Source organism: Oncorhynchus masou, chromosome 8, assembly GCF_036934945.1.
Source record: "Oncorhynchus masou masou isolate Uvic2021 chromosome 8, UVic_Omas_1.1, whole genome shotgun sequence".
NCBI classification, from domain to species: domain Eukaryota; kingdom Metazoa; phylum Chordata; class Actinopteri; order Salmoniformes; family Salmonidae; genus Oncorhynchus; species Oncorhynchus masou.
This window is the reverse complement of record NC_088219.1, coordinates 8,190,322-8,202,170: the sequence shown is the minus strand read 5'-3', so window position 1 is coordinate 8,202,170 and position 11,849 is coordinate 8,190,322. Positions and strand designations below refer to the sequence as shown.

The 11,849-nt window shown below is 45.2% G+C and overlaps 1 pseudogene; it reads right to left on the bottom strand.

The window, feature by feature from the left end:
- LOC135543722 (stAR-related lipid transfer protein 13-like) overlaps window positions 1-11,646 on the bottom strand; it is a 144,930-nt pseudogene extending 133,284 nt beyond the window's left edge.
- Window positions 11,647-11,849: the final 203 nt, after the last annotated feature.

Here is an 11,849-nt window from a genome sequence, read left to right as displayed (position 1 = left end):
GGGGTCACATGGAGGACTGTCCTTTGTGTGGAGGGTACACGGTAGGTCAGGGGTCACATGGAGGACTGCCCTTTGTGTGGAGGGTACACGGTAGGTCAGGGGTCATATAGAGGACTGTCTGTGTGATTCTCTGAGATGAAGAAGTTTTAGATATGAGGTCTACCAGTCTGTGTTTATTTCCTTCATATTGCCTCTGTAAACTCTATAAGGGATTTCGGCCTGGGTTGCTGTGGACTAAGCACGTTATGACAAATGCATTTGTATAAAGTGCTAACCAAATCAAATGTGATTGTTTGATTAACTTAAGTAAAGCTAACCTGCCAACAGCCAAGCCAAGCATGTAGTTCAGTATTATTCACGTTTATTTACTGCCAGGTAGGTTGCCAGGTCGGTCCTCAGAAACATATGTATTTGATGGAGGAGAACCTAAAATGCTGAGGATTCTTGATTTGCATTGCGGCTGGTGTGTTGGGTTGCCAGTTTGGCCCAAGATAAAGATTGTTTCAAACAATTAGGGAATCCTGAAGATTGTTGCTGTTGGTTAGTTGGTTGTTTGTGTAACAGAATAGCTTCTGTTCCTCTCCTCGCCCCTACCTGGGCTCGAACCAGGGACCCTCTCCTCGCCCCTACCTGGGCTCGAACCAGGGACCCTCTCCTCACCCCTACCTGGGCTTGAACCAGGGACCCTCTCCTTACTCCTATCTGGGCTCGAACCAGGGACCCTCTCCTCGCCCCTACCTGGGCTCGAACCAGGGACCCTCTCCTCGCCCCTACCTGGGCTTGAACCAGGGACCCTCTCCTTACTCCTATCTGGGCTCGAACCAGGGACCCTCTCCTCGCCCCTACCTGGGCTCGAACCAGGGACCCTCTTCTCGCCCCTACCTGGGCTCGAACCAGGGACCCTCTCCTCGCCCCTACCTGGGCTCGAACCAGGGACCCTCTCCTCGCCCCTACCTGGGCTTGAACCAGGGACCCTCTCCTTACTCCTATCTGGGCACGAACCAGGGACCCTCTCCTCGCCCCTACCTGGGCTCGAACCAGGGACCCTCTTCTCGCCCCTACCTGGGCTCGAACCAGGGACCCTCTCCTCGCCCCTATCTGGGCTCGAACCAGGTTAGCTGGTTGGTTGGTTAGCTGGTTGGTTGGTTAGCTGGTTGGTTGGTTGGTTAGCTGGTTTGTTGGTTCGCTGGATAGCTGATTGGTCGGTTAGCTTGTTGGTTAGCTGGTTGGTTGGTTAGCTGGTTGGTTGGTTGGTTCGCTGGATAGCTGATTGGTCGGTTAGCTTGTTGGTTAGCCGGTTGGTTGGTTAGCTGGTTGGTTAGCTGGTTAGTTGGGTTAGCAGGTTGGTTAGCTGGTTAGTTGGGTTGGAACTGTACTCTACTGTGTTGCCAGATTGGTTGAAGTTACGAGTTCCCCTCGTTAAGGGATTAATGCTGAGTTTCCGCCTGGAAGCCAGATGAAGGTAGACCAAAACACACACACTGCATACCCCACCCCCCACACCCCCCACACTCCCACACCCACCACACACAGACAGATTTATACAAACATTTAATGATGGAAAACAACAGGTTTGGGTTGCATCCAAACAATTACTGTTAATTAATTCAACCATAGATTAAACTGAGGCAGAATAGTTGTCTGCACGCATGGCAACACGCTGGCTGAGGAACGTGTGTGTGTGTGTGTGTGTGTGTGTGTGTGTGTGTGTGTGTGTGTGTGTGTGTGTGTGTGTGTGTGTGTGTGTGTGTGTGTGTGTGTGTGTGTGTGTGTGTGTGTGTGTGTGTGTGTGTATGTGTCAGACTGTATGTGTTCTATCAGACTGTATGTCTGTGTTCTATCAGACTGTATGTGTTCTATCAGACTGCATGTCTGTGTTCTATCAGACTGTCTGTGTTCTATCAGACTGTCTGTGTTCTATCAGAATGTCTGTCTGTGTTCTATCAGACTGTATGTGTTCTATCAGACTGCATGTCTGTGTTCTATCAGACTGTATGTCTGTGTTCTATCAGAATGTATGTCTGTGTTCTATCAGAATGTATGTCTGTGTTCTATCAGACTGTCTGTGTTCTATCAGAATGTATGTCTGTGTTCTATCAGAATGTATGTCTGTGTTCTATCAGACTGTCTGTGTTCTATCAGACTGTCTGTGTTCTATCAGACTGTATGTCTGTGTTCTATCAGACTGTATGTCTGTGTTCTATCAGACTGCATGTCTGTGTTCTATCGGACTGTCTGTGTTCTATCAGACTGTCTGTGTTCTATCAGACTGTATGTCTGTGTTCTATCAGACTGTCTGTGTTCTATCAGACTGTCTGTGTTCTATCAGACTGTCTGTGTTCTATCAGACTGTATGTCTGTGTTCTATCAGACTGTCTGTGTTCTATCAGACTGCATGTCTGTGTTCTATCGGACTGTCTGTGTTCTATCAGACTGTCTGTGTTCTATCAGACTGTATGTCTGTGTTCTATCAGACTGTCTGTGTTCTATCAGACTGTCTGTGTTCTATCAGACTGTCTGTGTTCTATCAGACTGTATGTCTGTGTTCTATCAGACTGTATGTCTGTGTTCTATCAGACTGCATGTCTGTGTTCTATCGGACTGTCTGTGTTCTATCAGACTGTCTGTGTTCTATCAGACTGTATGTCTGTGTTCTATCAGACTGTCTGTGTTCTATCAGACTGTCTGTGTTCTATCAGACTGTATGTCTGTGTTCTATCAGACTGCATGTCTGTGTTCTATCAGACTGTCTGTGTTCTATCAGACTGTCTGTGTTCTATCGGACTGTCTGTGTTCTATCGGACTGTCTGTGTTCTATCAGACTGTATGTCTGTGTTCTATCAGACTGTCTGTGTTCTATCAGACTGTATGTCTGTGTTCTATCAGACTGCATGTCTGTGTTCTATCGGACTGTCTGTGTTCTATCGGACTGTCTGTGTTCTATCAGACTGTATGTCTGTGTTCTATTAGACTGTCTGTGTTCTATCAGACTGTATGTCTGTGTTCTATCAGACTGCATGTCTGTGTTCTATCAGACTGTCTGTGTTCTATCAGACTGTATGTCTGTGTTCTATCAGACTGCATGTCTGTGTTCTATCAGACTGTCTGTGTTCTATCGGACTGTCTGTGTTCTATCGGACTGTCTGTGTTCTATCAGACTGTCTGTGTTCTATCAGACTGTATGTCTGTGTTCTATCAGACTGCATGTCTGTGTTCTATCGGACTGTCTGTGTTCTATCAGACTGTCTGTGTTCTATCAGACTGTCTGTCTGTGTTCTATCAGACTGCATGTCTGTGTTCTATCAGACTGTCTGTGTTCTATCAGACTGTATGTCTGTGTTCTATCAGACTGTCTGTATGTGTTCTATCAGACTGTCTGTGTTCTATCAGAATGTCTGTCTGTGTTCTATCAGACTATCTGTATGTGTTCTATCAGACTGTCTGTGTTCTATCAGACTGTCTGTGTTCTATCAGACTGTCTGTGTTCTATCAGACTGTATGTCTGTGTTCTATCAGACTGTCTGTGTTCTATCAGACTGTCTGTGTTCTATCAGACTGTATGTCTGTGTTCTATCAGACTGTATGTCTGTGTTCTATCAGACTGTCTGTGTTCTATCAGACTGTCTGTGTTCTATCAGACTGTATGTCTGTGTTCTATCAGAATGTATGTCTGTGTTCTATCGGACTTACCAGTTCTGGTTGTTGTGTTTCTGGTTGGTCGTTGTCAGAGTGGGAGGAGCTAGCAGCGCTGAGTGCTTCCTGTATGTCCAGATTGAGCTGATCCAACTTCCTCATCAGCTGACTCATAGAATCACACCACGGGGACTGTGCCACACCACAGAGACACCGACAGAGACAACGACAGAGACACACACACACACACACACACACACACACATGTTATAATGTGACCAGATTAAGCCCCAAAAAAGCCTGGCACTTGCCCAAGCAAACACGGAGTGGGCCATACACAAGGTAAACAGAGGAGGCTGGTAGAGGAGGTTGGTAGAGGAGGCTGGTAGAGGAGGTTGGTAGAAGAGGCTGGAGGAGGAGGCTGGTAGAGGAGGCTGGTAGAGGAGGCTGGTAGAAGATGCTGGAGGAGGAGGCTGGTAGAGGAGGCTGGTAGAGGAGACTGGTAGAGGAGACTGGTAGAGGAGGCTGGTAGAAGAGGCTGGTAGAGGAGACTGGTAGAGGAGGCTGGTAGAGGAGACTGGCAGAAGAGACTGGTAGAGGAGACTGGTAGAGGAGACTGGTAGAGGAGGCTGGTAGAAGAGACTGGTAGAAGAGGCTGGTAGAGGAGACTGGTAGAGGAGGCTGGTAGAGGAGGCTGGTAGAGGAGGCTGGTAGAAGAGGCTGGTAGAGGAATCTGGCACTAGAGACTGGTAGAGGAGACTGGTAGAGGAGGCTGGTAGAATAGGCTGGTAGAGGAGACTGGTAGAAGAGGCTGGTAGAGGAGACTGGTAGAGGAGGCTGGTAGAGGAGGCTGGTAGAGGAGGCTGGTAGAAGAGGCTGGTAGAAGAGGCTGGTAGAGGAGGCTGGTAGAAAAGAGGCTGGTAGAAGAGGCTGGTAGAGGAGACTGGTAGAGGAGGCTGGTAGAGGAGGCTGGTAGAGGAGACTGGCAGAAGAGGCTAGAGCCCATTCCTCTGTGGATAAACTACAGTTGAAACACACTGATGCTTTCAGAGCCCAGTCATCTGTTGATAAACTGAGGTTGGAGGGACACACATTAACATTTCATAAACTATGAAAGAGATGCACTGTGAGAGAGTAGAAGGGTGTGTGTGTGTGTGTGTGTGTGTGTGTGTGTGTGTGTGTGTGTGTGTGTGTGTGTGTGTGTGTGTGTGTTGCCATTCATAGCCAATTGAAATTCCCCTACTCCACGTCTGCTCCCCTCCCTCCCTCCCTCCGCCCCCCCCTCTTCTCCATCTCCCTCTGTCCTCTCCCTCACTCCTCTCCCCTTTTCTCTCCTCCCCCCCTCACCCTCCTCTCTTCCCCAGCAGGTTATAAATAGCATCCACGGTACAGAGTCAGTCCGCTGTGTCTCTGTAGGAATCTGGAGATCTGGGGTCACAGGCTCACAGGAAATGGCTTGACCACCAAATCATAAAGGAAGATATTTCACAAAATGGTCGACACGATCTGAGTAGTAGGGCTGGGGATGTGGGGTACTTGTTGGTGTGTGTGTGTGTGTGTGTGTGTGTGTGTGTGTGTGTGTGTGTGTGTGTGTGTGTGTGTGTGTGTGTGTGTGTGTGTGTGTGTGTGTGTGTGTGTGTGTGTGTGTGTATGTGTGCGTGCGTGCGTGAGTGTGTGTGTGCGCGATTGCACGCGTAAACCAGCTCCTCAAAGAGACCCGATGTGCTGCTATCTGCCCCTAAGAACTCTGGGGTTGAAACAAAGTAGCTTGTTCATTTCCTGGAGGACCGACCAGTGAACAAGTACCTCACTCAGTCAGGTGACCAATCAGGGCCTGGAGAGAGAGAGAGAAAAGGGCTGGGGAATTGAAGTTAAGTATTCAAAACAAATCCTCAACATCCCTGTTAGTGGCAGCGATGGCTAGATTTAAAGGGCAACCATGTTGGAGTTAGATCTCTCTCTCTGTCCCTTTACACTCCATCAAATACCCTCCCACAAGCCTCTCATTCAGTAGGTGTCCCCTCAGCCCTAAAGGTTGAGGGAGGGAGGGAACATGGGTTATGGGGAAGAAGGGGGGCATGCCTTATGGGGAAGGGGGGTGGGGGACATGCGTTATGGGGGGGGGGTTATGCGTTATGGGGGAGGACATGGGTTATGGGGGGGAGGGGGGACATGCGTTATGGGGGAGGGGGGGACATGGGTTATGGGGAAGGGGGGGCATGTGTTATGGGGGGGAGGGGGGGGACATGGGTTATGGAGAAGGGGGGGGGACATGCGTTATGGGGGAGAACATGGGTTATGGGGGAGGACATGGGTTATGGGGAAGGGGGGACATGCGTTATGGGGGGAGGGGGGGACAGGGGTTATGGGGGGAGGGGGGACATGCATTAAGGGGGAGGGAGGGAGGGAGGGAGGGAGGGAGGGAGGGAGGGGAGGGAGGGAGGGAGGGAGGGAGGGAGGGAGGGAGGGAGGGAGGGGGAGGGAGGGAGGGAGGGAGGGAGATCCTCGCTGGGGATCCTGACCGACCAGAGGGAGTGACCCTTAATCTGATTGAGTCACAGTTGACATCTGAACCCTAGAGGTCATAAAGTCACGGAGAGACAGAGTGATTCACCACAATACAATTCCCAGATAGACATTGACTATCAATTGACCTGCCTAACCCTAACCGTTACACCGAACCAACCAGCTTATTCAGTCTTATTTACTATTAACCAGTCTTATTAACCAGTCTTATTTACTACTAACCAGTCGTATTTACTGCTAACCAGTCTTATTTACTATTAACCAGTCTTATTTACTACTAACCAGTCGTATTTACTATTAACCAGTCTTATTTACTACTAACCAGTCTTATTTACTACTAACGAGTCTTATTTACTACTAACCAGTCTTATTTACTACTAACCTGTCTTATTTACTACTAACCCGTCTTATTTACTACTAACCAGTCTTATCTACTACTAACCCGTCTTATTTACTACTAACCAGTCGTATTTACTATTAACCAGTCTTATTTACTACTAACCAGTCTTATTTACTATTAACCAGTCTTATTTACTATTAACCAGTCTTATTTACTACTAACCAGTCTTATTTGCTACAAACTAGTCTTATTTACTATTAACCAGTCTTATTTACTACTAACCAGTCTTATTTACTATTAACCAGTCTTATTTACTATTAACCAGTCTTATTTACTACTAACCAGTCTTATTTGCTACAAACTAGTCTTATTTACTATTAACCAGTCTTATTTACTACTAACCAGTCATATTTACTATTAACCAGTCTTATTTACTACTAACCAGTCTTATTTACTATTAACCAGTCTTATTTACTACTAACCAGTCTTATTTACTACTAACCAGTCTTATTTACTACTAACCCGTCTTATTTACTACTAACCAGTCGTATTTACTATTAACCAGTCTTATTTACTACTAACCAGTCTTATTTACTATTAACCAGTCTTATTTACTATTAACCAGTCTTATTAACCAGTCTTATTTACTACTAACCAGTCTTATTTACTACTAACCAGTCTTATTTACTATTAACCAGTCTTATTTACTACTAACCAGTCTTATTTACTACTAACCAGTCTTATTTACTACTAACCAGTCTTATTTACTATTAACCAGTCTTATTAACCAGTCATATTTACTATTAACCAGTCTTATTTACTACTAACCAGTCTTATTTACTATTAACCAGTCTTATTTACTACTAACCAGTCTTATTTACTACTAACCAGTCTTATTTACTACTAACCAGTCTTATTTACTATTAACCAGTCTTATTTACTATTAACCAGTCTTATTTACTACTAACCAGTCTTATTTACTATTAACCAGTCTTATTTACTATTAACCAGTCTTATTAACCAGTCTTATTTACTACTAACCAGTCTTATTTACTACTAACCAGTCTTATTTACTATTAACCAGTCTTATTTACTACTAACCAGTCGTATTTACTATTAACCAGTCTTATTTACTACTAACCTGTCTTATTTACTACTAACCAGTCGTATTTACTATTAACCAGTCTTATTTACTACTAACCTGTCTTATTTACTACTAACCAGTCGTATTTACTATTAACCATTCTTATTTACTATTAAGTTGTCTTATTAACCAGTCTTATTTACTACTAACCAGTCTTATTTACTACTAACCAGTCCTATTTACTACTAACCAGTCCTATTTACTACTAACCAGTGTTATTTACTATTAACCAGTCTTATTTACTAGTAACCAGTCTTATCTACTATTAACCAGTCTTATTTACTATTAACCAGTCTTATTAACCAGTCTTATTTACTATTAACCAGTCTTATTAACCTGTCTTATTTACTACTAACCAGTCTTATTTACTATTAACCAGTCTTATTTACTACTAACCAGTCTTATTTACTATTAACCCGTCTTATTTACTACTAACCAGTCTTATTAACCAGTCTTATTAATCAGTCTTATTTACTATTAACCAGTCTTATTAACTATTAACCAGTCTTATTTACTATTAACCCATCTTATTTACTACTAACCAGTCTTATTTACTATTAACCAGTCTTATTTACTATTAACCCATCTTATTTACTACTAACCAGTCTTATTTACTATTAACCAGTCTTATTAACCAGTCTTATTAATCAGTCTTATTTACTATTAACCAGTCTTATTTACTACTAACCAGTCTTATTTACTATTAACCAGTCTTATTTACTACTAACCAGTCTTATTTACTACTAACCAGTCTTATTTACTATTAACCAGTCTTATTAACCAGTCTTATTAATCAGTCTTATTTACTATTAACCAGTGTTATTTACTACTAACCAGTCTTATTTACTACTAACCAGTCTTATTTACTACTAACCAGTCTTATTTACTATTAACCAGTCTTATTAACCAGTCTTATTAATCAGTCTTATTTACTATTAACCAGTCTTATTTACTACTAACCAGTCTTATTTACTACTAACCAGTCTTATTTACTATTAACCAGTCGTATTTACTAACTCTTCTTTACTGACTACTACTAGTTACTAAACTGATTCCACCCTGACTAGTCATTCTGACAGACATGGATAACCATAACAGAAGCCATGGAAGTTTCATGGTCGACCGAGGTACTGCAGGCATTATTAGCAGAAAACAGGATCTACCATTATAGTGAATGGAAAAATGACAATCTTTGTGTTCAATATTGATACCAATAATTACTTCTAATACACAAGATGTATGTTCCTTGAACGGATTATTTTAAAATCACACACAGAAGAAGTTATGAGGAACATTTAGTTGCTAACGCCAGCCTGCAGTACCCCGGCCGGCCTTCAATTAGAGGGGGCAGCACTGAGCTGAACTCCATCCTATGACTTCATGAGACCTCATCTTATTACCTGACGTCATTTGTCTTCAACCCACTACTGAGTCTTCACATAGGAACGAATGGTGCCGATGGCTTTCATCCACATACAGCCAACCACCACACAGAGACGTCCAGACACAAACAGTTTTCTCTTCACTCTGTCAATCACTGACTTTAAAACCCTGGTCTGCATCTGATATGGAACCCTGAAGAGTAGTAGTCTTTTAACGGCCCAGAGCACTATTGAGACTCGATTCCCTATATAGTGCACTACTTTAGACCAGTGCCCTATGGCACCCTATTCCCTATATACTGCACTACTTTAGACCAGAGCCCTATGGCACTATATTCCCTATATAGTGCACGACTTTAGACCAGTGCCCTATGGCACCCTATTCCCTATATAGTGCACTACTTTAGACCAGAGCCCTATGGCACCCTATTCCCTATATACTGCACTACTTTAGACGAGAGTCTATGGGTCCTGGTCAAAAGTAGTGCACTATATATGGAATAGGGTGCAAGGCACCCAGAACACTATTACTATACAGAAGAAAATCATACACTGTTATCCAAATATAAAGACACACACACACACCACACACACACACACACACACACCACATACACCACACACACACCACAAATACACCACACCACACCACACATACACCACAAATACACCACACACACACACACACACACACACACACACACAGACACACACACACACACACACACACACACACACACACACACACACACACACACACACACACACACACACACACAGACACACAGACACACAGACACACCACACATACACCACACACACACACACACACACGCACCACAAATACACCACACACACACACCACACACACACACACACACACACACACACACACACACACACACACCACACACACACCACACACACACCACACACACACCACACACACACACACACACACACACAAACACACACACACACACACACACACACACCACACATACACCACACTCCACACACACATCACACACACACCACACACACACACACACACACACACACACACACACACACACACACACCACACTCCACACACACACCACACTCCACACACCACACTCACACCACACACACACACACACCACACACACACCGCACATACATCACACATACACCACACACCACAAATACACCACACACACACCGCACACACACACACCACACATACACCTCACACCACACATACACCACACACACACACACACCACACATACACCACACATCACACATACACAACACACCACAAATACACCACACACACACCGCACATACATCACACATACACCACACACCACAAATACACCACACACACACCGCACACACACACACACCACACATACACCACACACCACAAATACACCACACACCACAAATACACCACACACACACACACAACACCACACATATACCACACACCACAAATACATCACACATACACCACAAATACACCACACACACACACACACACCACACCACAAATACACCACACACACACACACACAACATCCTTTCATGACGAGCCAGCACTAAACAACACTGTGCCAGAGGAGAACAGATCTAGGAAAACGTGCAAGTGGAACGTTAGAAGAACCTGCCAGTGGAACGATAGGAGAACCTGCCAGTGGAACATTAGGAGAACCTGCCAGTGGAACGTTAGGAGAACCTGCCAGTGGAACGTTAGGAGAACCTGCCAGTGGAACATTAGGAGAACCTGCCAGTGGAACATTAGGAGAACCTGCCAGTGGAACGTTAGGAGAACCTGCCAGGAGCCCCGGCCGGACCTCGCTGACAGGTGTGAGAATGTGGTCAGGAGCACGCTCACACTCACAGAACGCATGCTTGCACATTGCATGCTGGGAATGCCAGGGCTGACCAGAGAAAAATGAGCAGAATTCGAGAATGCCGGCCAAACCTCTCTCTTTTATATTTTCTCCCTCCCTCCCTCACACACACACACACACACACACACACACACACACACACACACACACACACACACACACACACACACACACACACACACACACACACACACACACACACAATCGTATAAAGGCAGTTATTTCAGTGAGAGAAATGTAATAATGGCGCCCTCTAGTGGTGAATATAGAATAGTACTGATTTTCTCACCCGTCTCCTTTCAGCCTCTTCTTCCTCCTCCTCCTCTTCCTCATCTTCTTCCTCCTTGGCCTTTAACCTGGTCTTATTGGTGGAGCCCAGGTCAATCAGAGAGCCAGTGGGCGGGAGTTCCTGTCCTTTCCTCTGCCTCTTCCTGTTCCTGCTCACGTTTCTACGGCGACGGCTGACTAGGAACTCCTTATACTGCGGCAGTTCAGGGATCTCTTCATCCTTCTCTTCCTCCTCTTCCTCCTCCACATCATCGCCACCCTCATCATCATCGCCCGAGAAAGACTCCTCTCCATCGAGGCTCTGGGTGACGAAGACTCGAGGTGGGCTGACGTTGTCGATGTTGTCGTCTCCAGAGAACACGATAGCGCTGGGTTTGTGTTTTACGATACAGAACAGGTCCATGGAACTACCCTTGCCTGGCCCTGGGGCATCTAGACACCTTTCCTGGGGGGTATCAAGGGTAACATGTCCCAGAGTCTGGCCAGGAGAGAGGGGCGGAGAAGAGACTGGAGAGGAGGGTGGAGAAGGGGTCTCCTTAGGCCTCTCCCTCTCCTCTACAGGCTCTCTAACACGTTGTTTCCCAGCGCGTCCATTCACCTCTGTGACCAGACCAGACACTGTAGGACACACCAGT